The sequence below is a fragment of the Festucalex cinctus genome, chromosome 11 (genome assembly GCF_051991245.1).
Source record: "Festucalex cinctus isolate MCC-2025b chromosome 11, RoL_Fcin_1.0, whole genome shotgun sequence".
Classification (NCBI taxonomy): Eukaryota; Metazoa; Chordata; class Actinopteri; order Syngnathiformes; family Syngnathidae; genus Festucalex; species Festucalex cinctus.
The window spans coordinates 4,794,837-4,808,964 of NC_135421.1; the positions used below are offsets into that span (position 1 = coordinate 4,794,837).

At 42.4% G+C, this 14,128-nt stretch overlaps 1 protein-coding gene across 4 annotated transcripts in view; it reads right to left on the reverse strand.

The window, feature by feature from the left end:
- Window positions 1-13,212, reverse strand: part of LOC144030004 (interferon alpha/beta receptor 2-like) — a 330,835-nt gene extending 317,623 nt beyond the window's left edge. For all 4 annotated transcript variants that reach the window (XR_013287164.1, XM_077535868.1, XM_077535867.1 and 1 more), the window contains exon 1: window positions 13,020-13,212. The gene's annotated coding sequence lies outside the window, so the exon portion shown is untranslated. The remainder of the gene's footprint in view (window positions 1-13,019) is intronic.
- Between the last annotated feature and the right edge of the window lie 916 nt (window positions 13,213-14,128).

The window sequence follows — 14,128 nt, forward strand, 5'->3', positions numbered from 1 at the left end:
TTATCGATCCTTCCCTCCTTCCTCTCTTTAGTTTTTCCTCTGGGCTCTTGAGATCTCGCTAAATTTGCTGGAATTTAGAGGCTTCCGGGGTTGGCGTAAGACTTTGATTTTGTAATCATGGGGAAGGCAGGAAGTGTTTGGTCGGTGCTGGATGTCACTTTGATTTACCTTTCTTTTCTCTTTATTTCTTTTTTTTCTGACCTTTTCTCTGGTCTCCTGACCATTTAAATCTCACGACTCTGGCAAGATTCTGAAGTACCTGGTTAAGGCGAAGGGTAATGGGATATTTATAAGGTTTTAGGTGAATGAATGAGTATAAATTTATACGTATTTGCACGCACGCACACGCACGCACGCAAACGCACGCAAACGCACACACGCAAACGCACGCACGCACGCAAACGCACGCACGCAAACGCACGCACACATACACACACACAAAAAAAAAAAAAAAAAAAAAAAAAAAAAAAAAAAAAAAGGAAAAGAGCAATGATGACAAGACGTTGCATCGGTAAGACTACCGAATGAACAATTCTGAGCTCTTCAAAAAAAAAAAAAAAAAAAAAAAAAAAAAAAAAAAAAAAAAAAAAAAAAAAGATGCCAAAGAGCCCACGGTAGAGAAGCTCCTGGAAGGGGAGAGCACGGGACCAGCCTCTACAGCAGTGGTGTCAAACATAAGGCCCGCGGGCCGGATCAGGCCCGCAAAGGCGTTTAACCCGGCCCGCACGATAATTTCGTGAAGTTAAAAAAAATAAAATAAATTTTAATGTCGGACTAATTAATCAGCCACAATCAAAATATATAAAACTTGTAACTTCACAAGCAGTTCTCAGATAAGCAATGCAACTTGTACGGGTGAATCGTCCTTGATGTCATTATTTTACACACAATTTAAAGTTACGGTTTGTTTAATTATTATTATTTTAATCATAGACCGACAAACGTGTTAAATACGACACAAATTCAATTACACTGTACTAGTAACACAAATAGATATGACAAGGATTAGCGTCCTTATAACGTCATTAACTGCGCCACGCAATGCATTCTGGGAACAATATATATGCAAAACAGGTAGATTTAACACGTCTAGGACTCAGTGTTGGCGCGTTCCATTTGCAATTGTATTATTTTTTGGAACAATATGATGACAGTTGAGCTCTGTAATTTAGGGCTGGCACACAAATAGCGAACATCTGCGTATAATTGACGGCAATCGTTTTTAAGTTATATACCGTTATTTTACTGATGCGGCCCACTTGGGTAGTATATTTTCCTCTATGCGGCCCCTGAGCTAACATGAGTTTGACACCCCTGCTCTACAGCATCGGTACATGGAGATGGTACAGCAAAGGATCCATCCACATGAAATTTGAGAGTTGGTGGAACCGAGACAGAGACTCCACACTCTTCTTCTTCATCCAGCCTATCCACTGGTTCCTCAACAGCAGTCTTCTGACTCCGAGTCTGACATCGGCGTAGAGTTTCAACAACTGGCAACTCAGGTTCTTTACTCTCCGGCAGGAAGCCACATGGGAGCAGAAGATCCCGGTGTAATGTACGTGTTTTTCCAGAGGAATCAGTTTCAGATCTCACAATGTAAACAGGAAGGTCACCAACACGTTTCACAACAACATAAATGGGTTTCTCCCATTTGTCCTCCAACTTATGTTTACCCCTGAGTCTCACATTCCGAACCAGCACTCGATCCCCTTTGATGAGAATGGATGGTTTGACTCTATGATTGAAACGAGTCTTGTTTCGTCCTGCCGACTTGGCTGCATTCTCGGCCGCAAGTTTGTCGCTTTCTCCGAGCCGAGTGCAAAGGTGCTGCACATAATTTGAATGAGATGTTGTAGGGGTTTCTCTGACAGGCAATCCGAAAGCAAGATCCAAGGGCAACCTTGGGGACCGGACAAACATAAGTTCATATGGCGTATATCCCGTGACTTCATTCCTTGTGCAATTGTACGCATGAACAAGTGGTTTCACATATTCCTTCCATCGTTTCTTCTGATCTGGGTTGAGAGTCCCCAACATGCTTAATAAAGTCTGATTGAACCTTTCGACGGGGTTTCCTCGAGGGTGGTATGGTGTGGTCCGGCTTTTCTCAATGCCAGTAAGGTCACAGAGTTCCTTGATCAGATGGGATTCAAAATCAGGACCTTGATCAGTATGCAGATGTTCTGGAATACCATAATGCACAAAAAAGTTCTCCCACAGACATTTGGCAACAGTTTTTGCTTTTTGGTTTGCAGTCGGGATAGCCACTGCGTATTTAGTGAAATGATCTGTGAGGACCAGGATATCTTTGGTGTTACTTTGATCAGGTTCAAGGCTCAAATAATCCATACACAGCAACTCGAGTGGCCTACTGGTTCTGATGTTTACAAGTGGTGCAGCTCGTTCAGGGGGAGTTTTCTGTCGGACGCAGCGATCACAAGACTTGACTTTTGCTTCCACATCGGCAGCCATACGTGGCCAAAAAAAACGGGCTCTCACAAGGTCAAGGGTGCGTTCAATCCCCATATGACCCATGTCATCGTGGAGACTGGCAAGGACCATTTGTCGTAGCCCTTCTGGTAGCACAAGTTGGAATGATAATTGCCCTCTATCCTGCCTCCTCCTGTACAGCCCATCCTTGAGCTCCAACCGATTCTGCTCTCTTAAGAGAAGAGCCAACCCTGGAAGTTCTGCATGCACTGTAGATGGGATACTTTTACCAGTTTCAAGTAGGTAAATAACTTCTCTTAGACTGGGGTCAGATCTTTGTTCTTCCCGGAGATCGGAGAGCGTAAACGGAGGTACAAATGGCAATCCTTGGTGGGACTCACTAACATAACACTGGGATGGCGGAAACAGCCAAGCTCAGTGTCTCCACCAGGGTGAGGCAACTTCCAGAGGGGCCCTCAGTACTTTCAGTTCTCACCAGACAGCTGTGACATATGGCAGCCACAACGTCTGAATTCAATTCCACTGGATTACCAGGGTTGGAGTCTTGAGTGAACTGTTGGACTATTCCCCATTCTTTGCAACAGTCAACATCAGGAGGTTGGTGATGTGGCCTTCGGGAAAGTGCATCTGCATCACCGTTTTGACTGCCAGCCCGATACTGGAGTTTAAAATCCAAAGCCATCTATGGCCAGCAGCGTCAAGCTTGGCAGTGGTCAGAATGTATGTTAATGGGTTGTTATCAGTTATGACGACAAACTTGGCCCCATACAGATAGTCATGGAATTTTTCTGTTACGCTCCACTTCAAAGCTAGAAACTCCAGCTTGTGTGCGGGGTACCGGGATTCACTGAAAGACAGACCTCGACTTGCGTATGCAATAACACGTAGTTGTCCCTCCTGTTCCTGATAGAGTGTGGCTCCGAGACCAATAGTGCTTGCATCCGTGTGCAGGATATAGGGCTGTTGTGGATTTGCAAATCCAAGCACAGGGGCGGTCGTCAATTTATCGATGAGGGTTTCAACAGCAAGTTGGCAGTTTGGCATCCATCTCTCGTTGAAAGGCTGTTTAGCATCATAGCTTGGGGCAAGTGTTCTTTTATGGGTTTTTCGCTGGACGGAAGGATACCCCTTTGTTAGGTCATTCAAGGGCTTTGCAATGGTGGCATATGCTTTAATAAACCTGCGGTAATACCCTGCAAATCCTAAGAAGGATCTCAATTCTTTCAGTGTCCTTGGGACAGGCCATGATTTTAACGCACTGATTTTCTCTGGATCGGTCTCCACGCCATGATGGGAAACAATATGGCCAAGATATCGCACCGAAGTCTGGAAGAACTTGCACTTCTCAAGTGACAACTTGAGTCCATACTCTTTAAGTCGATGTAGTACTCTTAACAAGCGACGCTCATGTTCTTCAAGAGTATCAGAGAAAATGATCAGGTCATCCAGGAAAACTAAAACCTCTTTCAGGTGCAAGTCCCCCATGCATCTTTCCATAAGGCGCTGAAAAGTGCTTGGAGCATTGGTTACGCCTTGCGGCATCCGGTTGAACTCCCAGAATCTCAACGGGGTTACAAATGCAGTCTTACATTTGTCCTCCTCGGCCATTTCGATCTGATAATATCCAGACTTTAAATCAAGAACACTGAACCAGCATGATCCAGTGAGTGCAGTAAATGACTCCTCCAGATTTGGAAGTGCATAATTGTCTTTGATGGTATGAAGGTTTAATTTGCAATAGTCTACACACAGCCTTATGTCACCATTTTTCTTTCGAACTACCACAATGGGAGAAGAAAAGGGAGATTCTGATTCTCTTATCACCCCAGCTTCCAACAAATCCTGCAGATGGTCACGAACTGCTCCAATGTCACTCGGATGAATGGGCCGTGCTCGATATTTAAATGGGGTCTCATCGTGGAGGCGGATGTGATGCTTGACCAGATAATCACATCCGAAGTCAAGATCATGATGCGAAAACACCTCTGGGATCTGTTTGAGTTTAGAAATAACTCGTTCTTTCCAATCCAAGGGAATGGGTGAATTTCCAAAATCCAATTTAAGATCATCATCTGGGTCCCGCTTATTGGGCTTGCTACAAACATTCTGGGTCAAAATTTGGGGTGACAGGGAAAATCCGGCAATGACTCTTGATGATTGAAGTATGATGTTTTGCTCAGATTCATTTGTCATCAGAATAGGGATGGTATAAGGGGCATGACTGGGCAAGATGACAAGACTATTCCTTACACACAATCCGCCAGGCAGTGCGGAAGATGGTTGTTCAATGAGGGCACACTTGCCAGCGAATGATGGACTCACACGTGCAGATCCTTTAATAACCATGGTGCAGCCTGCTGGAACCTCAATTGGCGTTTTACTAGCAAATCCCACTTTGCAATCCTTGAGTACAGTTGCCTGCTGATGTCGCAGCTGGAGCAAATGCAAAACAGTTCTGTAGCCGTGTCGAGATGGTTTGTAAAAAGTGTAAGCACTTTGCAGATATTGCTCGTAGAGTGGATCGAGAGTGTTCATGCCAATCAGGATTTGTGACTGGAACCCGGACTTGATGTCAGGAATGACCAACGCCAGTGTGCACACATCCATATCCTCACCAACAAACTCTTTTGGGAAAATAATTGTCATTTCCATATAACCCAAATAAGGGATTTCTTGACCAGCCGCACCTTCTACTTGTAACAAGTCACACAAGGGCTTCACAGGTTGTTTTGAGAAATGCTGGTTGTAAATTGAAATTGGTATTGTTGTTACTTGTGATCCTGTATCCGGCAAGCATGACATTTCTTGACCAGAAATCTTTACTTGACCAGTACATTTTGAGCCAATTAGTCCTCTTGGCAAATGAACAATCTCGCTGGATGTGGAATGAATCTGGTTGTTCAATTTTAATGGTGTCTGCATGGTGGGACTGGGTGGGTCCGCCGCAGTTCCTGTTCGCCCCTCAGCAGGAACCTGATCTAGTTTAAAGATGGGGCACAGTGAGAGGTTGTTCTTGACCATTTTTTCTGTCTTTCTGCAAACTGTTTCCTCTTCATTGCCACAAGGGCAGGATTTGAAGCATTACTGCAGTTATGCTTTATATGTCCATCTTCTCCGCAATTGTAACAATAACCCGGCTTGGGTCCAAATAAGGGAGTCGGCTGGTCATGTCGAGGGGTGGTCTTGTTGCGTTTTCCACCATCACTTGCCTTATTGACTTGAGTAGTTGTAGATGGTACAGGTGGCTTATCTTTCGATTGTGCAGTAAGAGCGGCTAGCTGCTTTTGGATGCCAGCAAGCTGTTGGGAAAGCTGTTGGGTGATGTTAGCCAGCGCAGTAACTTGTGTTTCCTCTGAAATGGGGGAAGCAAATTGAGCATGCGCCCCGGCCCTCGCTTTTGAACCGAGGTGCTGCTTCATGCGCTGGACCTTAGATGACTCTCTGTCCTCTTCTGTCCGAAGTAATAGCAACAGCTCAGCAAAAGATGGGGGGATTGGATTATATGAGGGTATTGTCCCAGCACCCACGGCAAAATTGATTCAACAGATGTCGACTTAATTCAGTAGCTGGGACTCCTCCCCTTTTCACAGCCAAGTTTAATGCAACTTGCAATCTTTGCAAGTATTCTGATGGATTTTCACCAGAATCCTGATACAGCTCCATAAATTTTGCATGCAACTCGTCACCGTCCTGGACTGTCCCATAAGCGGAATCAAGAATTTGGATATACACTGATGGCATAAGATGACGTACCATATCCGCTGCCGGTGGAAGTATACTTTCAAATATTTTCCCAGAACATTGCAGATCCGAGATAGCTGGATCTTTTAACAGCAGCTCAACACCAGCACGCCACGCCTCATAATCACATTCATGCTGCAGCCTTGGAACACGTCCTGAAAATGCTCTGAGCCTCTGAACTGACTTATGGATGGCATCATCATTCTTCACAATATGTTCAACTACATAACGCTGTACTCCTGGTGGATTCAAATCGGGGCGAGACATAACAGGAGTGGCTGTTGCATCCTGGTCAGTAGCAGCTGGGGGAATTTGACATGATTCATTCATACTTGGTATGGTCCTTGTGACACTTGGCACCGGACGGAAGGTGGCGGTGGTAGGTAACTGGGCAACAATGGCCGGCTGGGGAACTGGTGACAGCACATCCTCCTTGACATCTGCCGGAACCTCCATTTTCAGGGTAGGGTTTTGCTCAGTAATGGATTGACCCAGTAGAGACATCACCCCCTCGGCGTAATCCTGTCCTGTGAGTTTAGCTAACTCTCTCAATTCACCCAGATATTGCTTTGTTTTTAATGTCCCAACATAACCAGAACAAACTGTTGAGAGCTCTAAAATCTCATAAGTTACATCTTCGGTCGGACAATTATATATATATATATATATATATATATATACGGAAGTGTACGGCAACTCATCCAAAGCAGCACCTGAGCTAAATTCAACAACAATTGTGTCTTGGAAAACACCAGCCTCAGTTATCACTTTAACATTAGATAATTTACCATGTTGACCCAAAAATGCGATCACCTCTCCATCTGTATCATGTGTTGCATATTTAACCAAAACTGCATTTGGAATTTTTAACCATGTTTCTCCAAAATATCCACATTGCCTCGAAATATTGAATTTATCCCGATTATCAATCTCAGACCTGTCTGTACTCTCTCCTGGCTAGCTCACCATAAATGTAACCCTGCATTGGCACACAAATGATCCAGAGCAACCAGTACACTAGAAAAATAGATGTTAATATATCGCAATATATAGTGTAATCAGTAGGCTAATTCATCAGAAGATTCTAGGATTTCGCTCAGAAGAGAGTGGACAGGAAACTGAGATTAATTTGCAAAAAGTGTATTAAATAGGAAAACCAAATACCAATACCAGAATGTAAATTATGTACAGTAAATATTAACAATCATGTTTAAAACCGTTCAATCAGCGCTTCATCATCTTGATCCAAAGTCAATCAATAACATCCAAAGCCCAACGTTGACGAATGCGAAAAGCCCTCAGTCCATCCACAGTTGGTTGACGACCCACGTCTGGGTCTAATGAGATAGTCCAAAAATGTGTGTGTGCATGTGTAAAAGGTGAAAAGGGGGTTTTAAGCAGTTGGTCGAATGGAAAGAGGTTCTGCAAAAGGTTGGATGCATAGTAGCCAAGATGTCAAAAGGCGAAAGTGGGGTTGTGGGCCACGAAGAGCCCCCTACCGGCCTGGCAGGAGGAGGTCGACTCTTGAGAGGTTTCAATCCATTTCAATTTGTAGGTGCGGGTCCTACTCCTTTTTAGCTCACCATCAGTTGAGAACACAGCCTAACAACAGTACCATAAATTCTCAATCACAAGGTTCATTACAATCGCATATTCCAATGTGCACATAAAATCATCCATATAAATATTAGCAATATTTACAAAAAGGATCATCTAACATTATCAATACATAATCAACAGTTAACAGTTGTCATCGGCATTCATAATTCTATCAACAATAAAGTAACAGTTGAGGTTCTTTAACCCTTAAAATTGCTCCATTCAAACATTCAAAAGCATATTAACAGCTTCACTAATCACGTTAAGTGAGCCCAGCCGACTCTCACTATCACAGCAACATACATTTCACTCACCCGTCGTTGCGGTGCACAACACGCCACCCCGCTGCGTGAACGTAACACACTCGACCGGCCACGGTAGAGGGCTCCTACAAATCCACGCAATAAGGTGGTTTAGTTACAAATCCAAACGTAAAATATGCGGGAATGAAAGATTCAAACCTGTAGCTCGCGGCGAAGCACACCCACCCCACTCCTTTTCCCGGCGCTACGGTACTTCCGTATTAAATCTCCCAGACTGACCGCGCTGCCGCATGACGTCACCCCTTTCAGTAGCGATTGGATAATCACTGGTCACATGACCAGTGAAAATATAATATAAATGAAATAACCCGACTAGCGGTTTATCATCTATGTTACATATGTCCTTTGTTTTAGTCTTTGGTAATTAATTTAATACATGAGCCTTTGGGGATGATTTTAAATGTATTTTTTAGTATATTTATTCTGATATGAACAGGAATAATGACGTTTGAAAGTATGTCACACAGAAGTGACGTCACCTAGCAGCAGCCAATAGAAAAGCACCTTCAGATGACGTTGCTCCCATGGTGTTTTTTAAACATTGCACACAGTAATACACATTTTTTGAAACTAATACTAATAGTGAAACTAACAAACTAAACTAAAACTAAGCATTTTTTTTTAAAGAACTAAACTAATAAAAACAAACAGAACCACCCTGAAAACTAATAAAAACTAACCAAAATGAAGAATTCCAAAACTATAATAACCCTATGTTATGTTCTGTGTTGGCTGGCCTGCTCTGTTTTTCTCTGTTGCAGTTGCTCTTTTGACCACTGGGGGGAGCCGAGGCCAACCACACACACCTGCCTTTGTTTTGCTGATTAGCCTGCTTATTTATGTGCTGCTTACCCCGGGTTTACACCGGTTGCGTGTGCGGTGCGACTGCGGTGCGTCTTGACTGCGTGCTCCGGACGCGTCAATTTTTTGGCCAATCCACACCGGCTCCGCACAGCTGCGGTCCGGCAGCTCCGTCGCCGACCACTTCCCGCCGTGCCTCGCGTGACCGTGCGCGATCATGTGGCATTAAAAACAACGACAAACACACAGAAAGTCTGTGCTCAACAGAGAAGCAGAAAGAGAGGTGGACTTTTATTATTTTGTGGCTTTCTACCTCCAATATAAACCTCTCCTCGTCCATGTTCGCTGGTGTCTAAACCGTGAATGAGCACCTCGCACGTTAACTCCAGGCCCGTCTACGCCCACATCACGTTTTGCTAGCATGCTTGCGAAATAGGAGCTGGCGAGTGTTTTATCTTGAAAGGTAACCGGAAATTTATTTTGAAACTGCGTCGGTCTTCCTGTCCCGCTCGATGTGTTTTGTGCGAGCTTGCCATTTGCCGGAGGCCTACCGCTGCGACGTCCGGCAAAAATAGAAAATAGGTCTATCCTTGCGGAAGGGCTGCGGCACGCCGCAGCTGAGACGCAGTCGACACGCAACGCACACGCAAGCGGTGTAAACTGCACCATTCGAATGAATGGAATCTAATTGCTTGCGTCGCCGGAACGCACCGCAACCGCACCGCAACTGCATCCGGTGTAAACCCGGGGTTAGAAGACACCAGTTTGTTGGACTATTCCACTTGCTTGTCCCCTTTTCCCAACTAGTCTCGACTTCCCGTTTACCTGCTCCTCGTCCTTGTATCTCGCCTTGATCTTGTGCCTGTTTTTTTTTTTTTTTTTGGAAGTATTCTATTTTCGGTAGTTTTGATTCTTGCCTTTTGCAAGCTCTTTTTGTTAGATCCTTTTCCGCGTTCGGCGACGTGCGTTTTCTGTTGAATATTATTCTTGCTATTGTAAGCTCTTTTTGTTTAGTACTTTCGTGAATTGTTAGTGTGTGTTTTTGTTTGTTTGTCTTTGCATTCGCAAGTGTGCTATTGTATTTTTGCAGCTGTGTGTCAGATTAAACTTGATTTTCTTGTCCGTGTTTTGGGGATCCTCACACCTGTATATAACACCCTACTGGCATGGTTTATATACTGTAGCATTTTTTTAAATATGCAAAATCACAAATAAATTATTAGAGATAGACCGATAATCGGTCGGGCCGATAATCGGGGCCGATATTTGACATATTGGTACATATCGGTATCGGTCTGTTTTATTAATCTGACGGCCGATATGAGCGATCCATTTAAAACTCCGTCTTTTCGCTTCGAATGCAGCCCAGAACGTCTCTGTCTGTTATGGAGTCCAACTCCAGCAATGTAACGCCCATAGCAGCATTTGATTGGTTAGCCGTGCAAGAGCCAGAACCAATCAGTAGTGTATGCCTGTATCACAGTAGCCGGTCACACACGCACCCACGGACACAACGCGACAGACACATGCTTCGAAGGTAAGTTAAAAGAGAAGAGACTCCGCCGATCGTTTCACCATGATAAGCTAAACACATTGAATTATGTTGTGTATTATGCACTATATGAATGGAGCTGCAGTGCCTTGCATTGAATCCCCGCTAGCTAACAGTGGTGTGTTCAGCTTAGCATGTAGGCTAACACCCAGTAGCTAATTCGCTACTTGAACTACTCGGGGAGGGAATCACACACATTTTCACTTAATTAAATAAATAATGTTTGTTAGAAAGGTTCCAAATATTAACAGTTGTCATTATTATATTGTCTAGTTCCATGTTAAGAGTAGAGTAATGTCATTATATTTACCTCTCGTGACGCACACATTGCATTCTGTGGTCACGTCCACTACTTGTTGCATAGCGGTTATTATGCAGTGAGATGCCACAGTGACACTAAATAGCGTTTAGTTACTTTATATTGTGTTTATTTGTCGCACTGGTTTGCCATTGTGTGCCTTAAGCTTCGACGTCGATTTGATTGACAGCTCGTTGTGCACCTCGTTAAAGTCCGCTCCGTAACTAATTAAGTGTCTCAAACACCGTTTAACTACACGAACGTGTTCTCTTCCGTATGTTTGGCATTAGTAGAGAAGTGCACTAAAGTATAGTGTGCTTATTTGCTTGTTTTGTCTCTCTTTTCACGTCATGTCTGCTGTGAGTTGGGACATTATGCTCTCAATGGATGCCACTAATATGTAACATCTACGGCCGTAGTCGGCTGCAATTAATGTTCAGTGATGTAATTTCGTTACGTGCCTCATACTTTGAATAATGAGCTCATGTTTGGTGTTGTATAACTTTCTCGTGTGTTAGTAACTATTCATGTGGACAGCTAAGACAGTGCTTGTTAATGTGAATTAGCAATGTTGCAGCCCAGTTATTATTTAGACAAGTACATCTGTGCCATTAAGTGATACAGTACAGTACAGTAGTGAGAGAATAGTGGGCCCATATACACACACGTGTCTATAAGTGTAAAACACATTAAACAGCAGAAAGTGGCAGCGGTCTACCGCAACAATGTCTGTTTAACCAAGTTATTGTTACTATTATTATAACCAAGTTATTTTACTCTACCTTTTTCTGCGTTGATTGGGGCATCCTAAGTGGCACTAAACTACATGATGAAGTGTCTTTTGACAGTTCTCTTGTAGAGAGGAGTAGCATGATATTGCTGTTCCCGATTTAAGATCCTCAGCTTATCAAAACTGTCTATATGGTAACAATAACAATAATTATAATAAGGTCTACAAGAACTGTATGGTGTTCAGGGATGAATAGTTTTTCTCATGGAATTTTTTTAATTTATTTTTTGCTGTAGTAATAAGTAATGCCACAGCTGATGCACATTTTGAATGACAGGGTTCCTCCTATTACTTCAAAATATAAAAATATAACATTTATAGAATAAAACTACAAGTATCCCAAATGCTATAAAAGGTAATGTCACATTGGCCCCCACATTTAACTCCCCCCGCCACCAACGTCTTATTGCAGATAGAAGGATGTAAAATGAAAAGTGCAGTGTGAGAATCCATTGTAAAGAAGGGTTAGGGTTTGCATTATTCAAAAATTTGGTGCCAACATTTTAACTTTTACTGCAAATGAATATCGGCTTCAAATATCGGTTATCTGCCTCCTTGACTACCGATAATCGGAATCGGTATCGGCCCTGAAAAAAGCATATCGGTCTATCTCTATAAATTATTTGTACAATTTTTAGGACTAAACACAATTTCTCTTCATAACATTATGCGGCCCTTGAGTCCTTCTGTATGTGGCCCTCAAATGAAAAAGTTTGGACACCCCTGGTGTAGACCATGGATGGACATCACGACACTGTCCCTAAGTGGCTAAAATGCACAGGAACGCCTAGTATTTGTTGATAAATTTGTTCCAGTGTAATGTATATTATTAACAAGTTCTGGAGTGTTTGTTTATTCTTGACTCTCAACTTATTTTAGTATTTTTATGCATGGCAACCACAATAAAATTGATGTAGAGCAATATAGTGTTGTTGTTTTGTTTTTTTTGCCTTATTTTAACAACATTCATGACAGTACTTTATATTTGTACTGCTTTAGTATAAGGAGATTTTCATATTATTTTCCGTTGAAAATACTTGTAGTTAAAACAGCAGTTTTCCAATTTTTTTTATGTTAAGATTTAGCTATATCGCAGTGACTGCAATTATTGAACTAATTAAAAATATTTAACCTGATTGTTATATGTTATCTGTTAATGTGTTTAGCAAGATTTCCAGTCATAATAGTCTTGAAAATAGGATATAGATCAAGTTATAGAAGTATGAAACTCGGATTCGTCAAAAAAAAAAAAAAAAAAAAAAGTGATAGTTAAATCTGGACTACTACTATTGACTTTGCATTGAGACGATGGGCAGAAATGGTGCATTTTCACTACGTTTAGCGTCACAACTTTCTATTGTCGCAGAAAAATTATAATTACGTCACTGTAATCGTCTTTCGATATGTCGGATAATAATGGTTTCACAATGATTCACACCCTAATATCCAATGTTAGCTTACCCGATTTCCTGACAACTTGCTCTTTCCGCCGTTCCGACTAGTAAACCACAATTACTTTCAATTCCAGCCATTCAATTCTTCAATAAACTGGCGATGTAAAGCAAACATTCGAGACTATAATGTCCATAGTTCATTGCTGAGCTAAAAGTCCCCGCTTCTCACGCAGTCGTTTCCGAGAGACGTAAAGCGACCTTCTCTCTTTCTCCAATCTACCACGTCCTGTTTAGTTTTCAAAGTAAAAGTTACCAACTTTCTTTTTTTTCCTTCTCTAGATCAGTGATCCATGCTCTGAATTGCAATGGTGGTATTGTACAAATACGAAATCCATATTGTGGGGAGAAACACCAAGGGTCGGCTAAAATGGATTAGGTTATTTTTATTTTCTGTTTTACTCTCTCTCTCTCTCTCTCTCTCTCTCTCTCTCTCTCTCTCTCTCTCTCTCTCTCTCTCTCTCTCTCTCTCTCTCTCTCTCTCTCTCTCTTCCAGTTTGGCGGATATATTGTGCTTTCCAAACGTCACGCGCTGCGGTTTCCACGTATTCTTTTTTCAAGTGGAATCAGTAACCACAAGAGGGTGAAAAGGAAAATGTCGACATAGCTCAGTTTGAGCTGTTTGAGTTGGGGGTCCTATAGTTTAAGGGCTTCATGACTCATTTAGACATTTTTGGCAATAAAAAGTTAATATTTTGTCCAGAATTAATTTGATGACTTCATTCTGTTTAGATGTACAGTTAATACATTGAAAAACATATTTTGCCACTTGCTGTCAACTGAAAATGACATCACAGGTGCTCAGAGCTCAGACCAATCACGACTCAACTACTTTCTGGGTTTGGTCATGTGACGTTCGCAAACTGAGCCATGAATGGTCGTTACCTGAGCCCTGAGCCAGTGGTATGACATCATGCTGAGAGGCCCCGATGCAAAAAATAAAAAATTGGGGGAACCCCCACCCCCAATTTTTTTCCCCCTGGCCTGGACAGAAAGCACATCTATCACGTCTATTTGAGGCTTAAACTTCTTAAACTAATCTTAAACATTGTTATGTCATGTTTTTTTGTTTTTTTTTGTCTTTTCTTTTACGTGCAGCACTTTTTTTTTTTTTTTCAG